This window comes from Chinchilla lanigera, unplaced genomic scaffold (genome assembly GCF_000276665.1).
Source record: "Chinchilla lanigera isolate Chin_1 unplaced genomic scaffold, ChiLan1.0 scaffold00001, whole genome shotgun sequence".
NCBI classification, from domain to species: Eukaryota; Metazoa; Chordata; class Mammalia; order Rodentia; family Chinchillidae; genus Chinchilla; species Chinchilla lanigera.
In genome coordinates this window covers 9,893,801-9,902,331 of record NW_004955402.1, presented here as the reverse complement: position 1 = coordinate 9,902,331, position 8,531 = coordinate 9,893,801, and the positions used below count along the sequence as shown (strand labels likewise).

General features: G+C 38.2%; 1 protein-coding gene across 1 annotated transcript in view; it reads right to left on the bottom strand.

The window, feature by feature from the left end:
* Greb1l (growth regulation by estrogen in breast cancer-like) overlaps positions 1-8,531 on the bottom strand; it is a 339,057-nt gene that overhangs the window by 302,659 nt on the left and 27,867 nt on the right. The gene's annotated exons all lie outside the window — the stretch shown is intronic.

Here is an 8,531-nt window from a genome sequence, read left to right as displayed (position 1 = left end):
GGTTTTTCTCCGGTACTGGGAACCGAACTCACGACCTTGCGCTTGCCAGGCAGGCGCTTTTGCCGCTGAGCTAAATCCCCAGCCCCTACAGTATATAATTTTGATAATTAAATGCAAAGAAATACTGAAGTCTGATTTTTTCTTGAAGTCTAATTTTTAATCCTTTATAATAGTTTAATCCTTTTATTAGTTGGTGTCATAACTTAGTCACATAAACAAAAATTTTTAAAGTTTTGCATAAGTAAATCATCAAAACACTCCCCAAAACCACTTTATTTATTTATTTATTTATTTATTTATTTATTTATTTATTTATTTATTTATTTATTTATTTGAGACAGGGTCTCGCTATGCATTCAGGCTGGCCTTGAGCTCACTTTGTAGCCCAGGCTGGTCTCAAACTCGCAATGATGCTCCTGCCTCAGCCTCCCGAGTGCCAGGATTACAGACGTGGGCCACCACGCCTGATTTGATCACTTTAATAATGAATCTCAGTTTAGTCTACTTTCTAAAGGAAATTCATGCTTTTGTTTTGCCTCAAAATAATGAAATATAAGTTGTTTTATAGTAAATTATTATTTAAAAATAATAAGAGTAAGAAAACAAATTATAAAGTAAATTTAAAAGTTCAAATTTTGCCTGAAAAATATTTTTGGCACCTCAGGAGATAACTGCCTATAACAAAGGACATACTGAGTAGCTACTGTTTCTACAACTCAAGTTTTTGGAATGAAGTATTACATAGAAGAAAATTATTTCCTACCTTTCAGTTGATGATCAATCAGGCAATTTAGAGATTAAAACTGCAAGTGAATTATATTTCAGGGAATTTTCTCTAATTGTTAAGTAAAAAGGAAGTACAAATAGATGAGATACTTTTTATGGAGTACGACAAGGAAAAAATGATGTTGAATGATTGTGCGATGCATGTTTCAGCAGAGTATGAGGTGACAAGCAAAACTTTTGTTAAAAATGAGTATAGAGGGGCTGGGGATTTAGCTCAGCGGCAAAGCGCCTGCCTGGCAAGCGCAAGGTCGTGAGTTCGGTTCCCAGTACCGGAGAAAAACCAAAAAAAAAAAAAACGAGTATAGAGAAAGTTATACATGTGGATATTGTTAACAGCTTAAACATCCAAATGTACCTGGTATTTTAAGTAATTCCTTCAATTAAATATAAACAGAAAACTCAGTAGTTACGTCAACTTCTATTTTAGTAACAGGCTTAACGCAGATTACTAATCTCCTAGTAAGGATGTAGCTACAGTTCTCCTTACAAAAAAAAAAAACTTTCTTTTCAGTAGTTGGTTCTGAAAAACTTACATTTCTCAAAAGAAAATTTAATAGCAAAGAAGTATTATTTTGTGGGAAAATTTTGTGAAGTTTGACTTGTAAGATGCTTGTTGAAAATTCATTTAATTTTCTGAGGGACAGTTCTCCAGAAGCTTAAACAAAAAGCTTAACCAAAGTTTTAAAGTTCTGCTAAGGATTTCCTAAGAGCTCTCGTCTCACTTGCTTCCATTTTACTTCTGCTTCTCTGTGGTCACTACTCCTGTGCAGGAAGCAATTTTGCAAGCATTTCTATGGCTGTGAGCCATGCATGAGTCAATTAGATTGCCTTTAAAAAAAAAAAAAAACTCTCTCGCCAGTTTACAGACTAACCCCTTTTCTTGCACCACATCAAACTTGATTCTGCTCTTTTGAGGAAGAACACATTAGACCAAAAGAAGCGGGGAAAGCATTTCAATGGGATCAGGCTAGAAAACAGCAAAATCTTCTGTCTCCTCTCCTTTAAAAATGCTATACAAATGCCTACTGCGATGTATTTGAAACGCACACGCAGGGCTCAGATAACAGCAATCTCTGATAATAGGGTCAGGCAGATCCCCTCCTCTAGCCCCTTATTTCTGCAGATTTGTTTGTTTGGGATTGATTTAGCTACTTTGCCTATCAAAAGTACAAATAACTTAGAAAAAACTCCCTTGCCATGGATACAGGTCTTTATAGATAGAAGAGATCACTGGTCATAAAAACACAGCAACACACTCTAAGCCAGTATTTAACTAAGCTAAATATAGTGGACTAATAAAAAGAGTAACAAAGGCTATGCGAAAACAGGACACAGAACAAAAATATTTTTAATTGCTTTTGGGGGCAGCACTTTTGCCTTCCTTCCTCTTTTTTCTTCCTTCCTTCTGCCCTTCACTCCCATGTGTCGATGAAGCTAATATTAGCTTTAGCTTGCCTTCCCGGAGCACAGAGTAGAAGGCAAGACCTTCTGTGATGAGAACTGAGCTAAGAGAGTCCTGGAAAGTTTCACCTGGAATTTCTGCTTCATTTGTTTGCATCATAAGAACTTACCTGGCCTACCTGAATAAGCTCATTGGATTTTATTCTACATGAGCAACCTATATAGAACCTTCAGGAATTGATGTTGGCCTAGCAGGAATTGGGCCATGTTTAGCTCATCACTGAAGCCCAAAAATCTAGCAAAGCATGTCGCAGTGTAGGCCCTCAACAAATACTGGCAAATAAAGTGACTTTGTTTTATTTTTTCTAAACATTTACAAATACAAATGAATAAAGAAAACAGTATTGAATAGCACACTATAAATACTGGCCCTTACCCAAGCATGTATTTTCTGTATCTCTCCGTGTTTCCACCCATGTGTTTACTCAAGTAGAATTTCTTTCTTTTCTTTCTTTGTTCTTTCTTTTCTTTTCTTTCTTTTTTCTTTCTTTTCTTTCTTCCTTCCTTTCTCTCAGTACTCAGGATAGAACCAGGGCCTTTGCACAGAGCAACATCCCTATCCCTTTCTAAATTCTGAGACAAGGTCACATTAAATTACGCAGGCTGAGCTTGAATTTAGTATCCTCCTGCCTCAACCTCCCAGAGTGCTGGGGACGCAGACCTGTGCCATCACACCTGATAATTTTTTAAGCCAGCCTCTTATCTCCTTTAGATTTCTACTTAGCCCTTATATTTAAGAGAGAGCAATACTGTTCCCATGATGCTTCAGAAGACTCCTCTATTTGGTTATGTTTCTTCCTATACCCAGTGCACAGCGTCTTGTACAGACCGCTCTATGTAATGATATGATTACCTTTTGACCTAAGGGGATGTCTTCTCCCTAGGCTATCAATGCTTTAAAAACAGGTATGATAGTCAATTTTATGTGTCTATTTGACTGGGTCCTGCCATGCCCAAAGAGCTGCTTGAATATTGTTTCTGTAAAGGTGCTATGATTAAGACATGATCTAATTGTGTCTGCCCAAACGTTCATGTATTAAAGTCTTGGCCCTCAGGCTGATGCTACTGGAAAGTGGTGGGACCTTTAAGAGATGGGCCTGAGAGGCCCTTAGGGTACAGCAGACAAGAGGTAGTTCTGCAACTCTTTGAGTTCACATGAGAGGACTGTTAGAAAAGGAGAAAGCCTTTGCCACAGAGCCTATGGCATGCCATTTGGACTTCAAGCCTACAAAACTGGGAGGTAAATAAACTTCTCCTACTTCAGAAAAGTACCCTGTGTCAGGTATTTTGTACTAGTGATAAAGAGCCAAGTGGGTATTTCTGGAACAGATTAATACATGAATAGGTAGACTAAATAAAGCAATGGCTCTCCCCAGTGTGTTTGTGTGAGGGGCGGTGGGGGGGCGTCATTCAACTCACTGAGGACCTAAATAGGGCAGAATGGAGGGGGAAGATTTAATTCTCTCCGTGCCTGACTGCTTGAGCTAGGACACTGATCTTCTACTGCCCTCAGTGTTTCTGGTTTATAAAACTTACTAGACACCATACCACTGGCTTCCAGTTATCAGGATCTTTTTTTTTTTTTTTTTTTTTTTTTAGGTCCAGTCTCCCTGTGTAGTTCAGGTTGGCCCTGAACTCACTTATGTAGCCCAGGCTGGCCTTAAATTTGTAATCCTCCTGCCTCAGCCTTCCAAGTGCTGGGATTACAGGTGCCTCTTTGCTTTCAGGATCTTCCAACAACACCAACAACTTTCCTGGCTCTCCACCTGGCAGACAGCAAATCATGACACTTCTCATGGTCCATAATCATGTGAGCCAACACTTTATAATAAACACACACACACACACACACACACACACACACAACACACACACATTGATGCAGTAGGGGAAAATACCCTGTTTCTCTGGAGAACTCTTAGTGACAGAGTAGGAAAAATACCTTTTCAATGTAGTAACTCCAATCCTATTAGAAGTTTGGTTGGAATTTATCCAATATTAATGGAATCAAAACCATTTCTTTTCACATTCCAACAGGAAAATCAGGCTCTTAACCAAGTAAATGGGACAAAATTTCATTCCTGTTATGGTAGAAATATGATATAATAATTCTTGTGGGAACATAATGAAGAGACTGGTTATTTCTTCCTGGAGGTCAGGATTAGGCTGCATAAAAGGTGGCAACATTTGACCTGGCCTCAGGGTATGAGAAAGTCTTCACCAGGTAGATTAGCTAGAAGAGGGAATATTATGAGCAAAGACACTAGCAAGAAGTATACGGTATGGCTGTATACAGACAGCTGTCCCCAGTCTACCTAGCGGGTTTCCAGTCATGGCGCAGGGTGGAGAGCTCAGGCCAGTCTCACTGATCTCCCCGAGTTGAAGAGATCTCCTGATCTAGGGTTCTCGGGGGCTGCGGTTGTTAAAGTCTGCAAGGAACAGCAGGGGAGCTGAAAAAGGGAGCTCTCCAGAGACCTGAAGAGTTTTCCTTTGGAGTCTTTCACTGAGTGCTGACCAACACATGCATGAGGAAGAAGATACCCGAGGCTGGGGAAAGCACAGCCAAAGAGATTAGAAGAATAATCCTTGCAGCTAATCCATTTGTGGCAACAGTTCTTGTTCCCATAGCCAGACTGGAAAACCTCATAACTCACCAATAATTAGATAGAAAAGTTTTGCCCTAGGAATAAGGAAAAACTAGTCTTAGACTCAAAGTTGCTCTTGCTCTGCCCAACAAAGCTCAAATGCAAGAAATATATATTAGCTTTCTTTTACTGTGTAGCAAATTGCCACAAATTTAGCAGCTTAAAACAACACTAAAGGGGTAGGGGTGTAACTCAGTGGAACAGCACATGTTTAGCACACAGGAGGCCCTAGGAAAAACAAAGACGATGATGAAGAAGAAATAGACATGGGTCTTTTGTCTGAGGGGCAGAGCTCAGTGGTAGATCATATATGTGGCATATGCCAGGCCCTGATTCAATCTGCACAATTAAAACATCCGCAAAATTTATCTAACAGTTCCTGTGGATCAGGAGTCCAGGTACAGCCTATCTTGTTCCTTTGCCCAGGGCTTCGCCAAGGTGAAATCAGGGCCAAGCAGGGTTGTGAGTATCATCTGAGGCTCAGAGTCCTCTATCAAGAACATTCAATGCTTTACAGAATTTGCTTTCTTGATATTGTAGGATGGTGTTCTCTCTTTTCTTGCTGGTTGTTGATTTAGGGCCCCTGTAAGTGCCTAGAGCACTCCACAGAAAACAGACCAGTGAGTCTCTTTGATGTTTTGTCTTCTAAATCCCTCTCTGATTTTTTTTCAGGCCCAAGCAGGATACCATCTCACTGCCTTGTGTGATTCTAAAAGTGTATCACAATTATACTTAAGACAATTATATCAAAAATAGGGAAGATTAAAGTGATGTAAAGGACAACAGTTTCTACACATTTAGTTGAATTAGTTAACTTGTGACACCAGCAAACTTCAGTAAGTTGTACATATATAATATGTAATACCTAATAATTAAAAAGTTGATTTTTTTATCCATTATCAACTATATGCAACTATACCATAGACAAATGCAAATGGAATTGTAAAAAATGCTCAAATAGCCCATAGAAAAGCAGGATAGAAAAAAAGAGAGAAATAAAAACCAGGGAGAAAATAACAAAAAATAAAATAAAGCCAGGGATGGTAGCACATACCTGTAATCTCAGCACTCGAGAGGCTGAGGCAGGAGGATCACTGTGAGTTCAAGGCCAGCGTGGGCTACATAGTGAGTTCAAGGCCAGCTTGAACTGCATGGTGAGACCCTGTCTCAAAAAACCAATTAACTAACTAACTAAATAAATAAATAATTTTTTTTTTAAAAATGTCAGGCATAAAAGCTAAAGTAACAATGATTACATTAAGTATACCTAGACTAAAATGCCAGTCAAGATTTATTTACTATCGGATCAGGTGCAGTGGCATATACCTATAATCCCATCTCCTGGGGAAGCTGAGACAGGAAGATCATTTGAGCCCAGGAGTTCAAGGCCAGGCTGGGCAATATACTGAAACTCATTACAAAAAAAAAAAAAAAAACAAAACTATAGAGCCACAATAATCAGGATAATTTCGTATTGGTGGGAGAATAGATAAATAGCCCATAAATAATGACCATAAATATAATTAGCTGATCTTTGACAAAAGCAATTCAATAAAGAAAAGATAGTTGCTGGACATGGTGGCACACATCTATGATCCTGCCTACTCAAGAGGCTGAGGCAACAGGATCACAAGTTCCAGGCCACCCTAGGCCACTTAGTAAGACCTTGCCTCAAAAAAATATGGGGCTGGGGGTAGAGTTCAGAGGCACAAGCGCCTTCCTGGCAAGTGCAAGGTCCTGAGTTTGATCCTCAGTACCAAAATAAAATAAAATTATAAAAAGGGCTGGGGATGTAGTTCATCACTCCCTGGGCTCAATACACAGGGCCACAAAAGAAAAAAAAGGAAGGAAGGAAAGTAGGAAGAAAGGGAAGAAGGGAAAAGGAGGGAGGGAGGAAAGGAGGAGGGAGGGAGGTCTCTTCAGCAAATGCTGCTGAAATAACCGAACAGCCACATGTGGAGGCAGGGGGAAAGAATCCAGAGACCCTACACTTGTCACAAACTTGACTCAGAGTGAACAAAAACATAAATATAAAATGCTGAAAGTATAAAAATCTTAGAAAAGGAAAATAATCTAAGTGAACTTTGATATGGTGATGACTTCATAGATACATCGAAAACACAACAAAGAAAGAAAGAACTGCTACAATGGACTTTATGGAAATTAACATTGCCTGCTCTGTACAAGACACTGTTAAGTGAACAAGAAGACAAACCATGGATTGGAAGAAAACTTTGAAAACAGATATCAGATAACTGGGATGTAACATATTCAAAGAATTTTTTAAAATAAGAAAACAACCCAATTTAAAAATGACAAAAAGACCTAAAACACACTTCACCAAAGAAGATATACAAATGTAAAAATAAACTTATGAAAAGATGCCCAATCTCATATGTTATTAGGGAACTGAAAATTAAAATACTAGTGTGGCATAATAATAAATAATAGGGCTGGGGTTGTAGCTCAGTGGTAGAGTGCTTGCCAAGCATGTGTGAGGTCCTGAGTTTGATGCCAGCAATGCAAAAACAGACAAATAAAATATTCATACTTATAGGTATGACTAATTCATAAACATATATGTTTATTTGTGTTAATCTTTTACAAATGCCAATTCTTGGTCATTATTTATTAGTCATACATTATTAGTCATTAATGTATTTATCCCTCTCCCAATGTATAAAAATCCTGTTACTGTGTAAACAATTGAGAAAATAAAATAACTGGAAGTTTTCTCCATTTTATATCTGCAAAGAAAATTTTGATGAAGATAAGTTCCAAATAGGCAAACAGAATTGGAGAACTTTACTTTTAACTTTCCAGTTTGTGCTTTCAATAGTATTTCATATAGATTCTATCACTGGGCGTGGTGGCACACGCCTGGAATCCCAGCACTCAGGAGGCTGAGGCAGGAGGATCATTGCGAGTTTGAGACCAGCCTGGCCTACAAAGTGAGCTCCAGGCCAGCCTGAACTGCACAGCAAAACTCTGTCTCAAAAAGACAAAAACAAAAATAAAAACAGTATAGATTCTATCAGTAGCCATCTTCATACAGACATATAATGCTTAATTTATTCTGAATAACAAAAAAAGTCAATAGAATTTGTGGTAAGTAATTAAAATATGTTATATTGCAGTTTTATCAACCTTACTCACTTAAAAATATATTTTTTTATATGCAGATTTTAAAACTATGCTTTTAGGGGGGCATGGTGGTTCATGCCTGTAATCCAAGCATTTAGGAAGCTGAGGCAAGAGGATCGCTGTGAGTTTGAGGCCAGCCTGGGCTACAAAGTGAGCTCAAAGCCAGCCCGAACTGCATAACGAGACTCTGTTTCAAAAAGACAAAAAAAAAAAAAGAAAAAGAAAAAGAATAAAACTATGCTTCGCATAGACTGAAGAAATGATTACACAGAGAAGCTATATCTGCAACTGACCTTATCTGCATCAGAAGATATATACATATCTTGAGCAGTTGTAATGGCTGGATATGAATTCTGAGAATTTGAATACTGGCATTTAGAGGCAATATATTTTAGCTATATCACAGGAAGGATTTTTAGCTTTTCATATTTAGAGGCTAGAAGATAAGATGTACCATGTATGATTGGGAATTTTTTTTTTTTTTTTTTTTTTTTT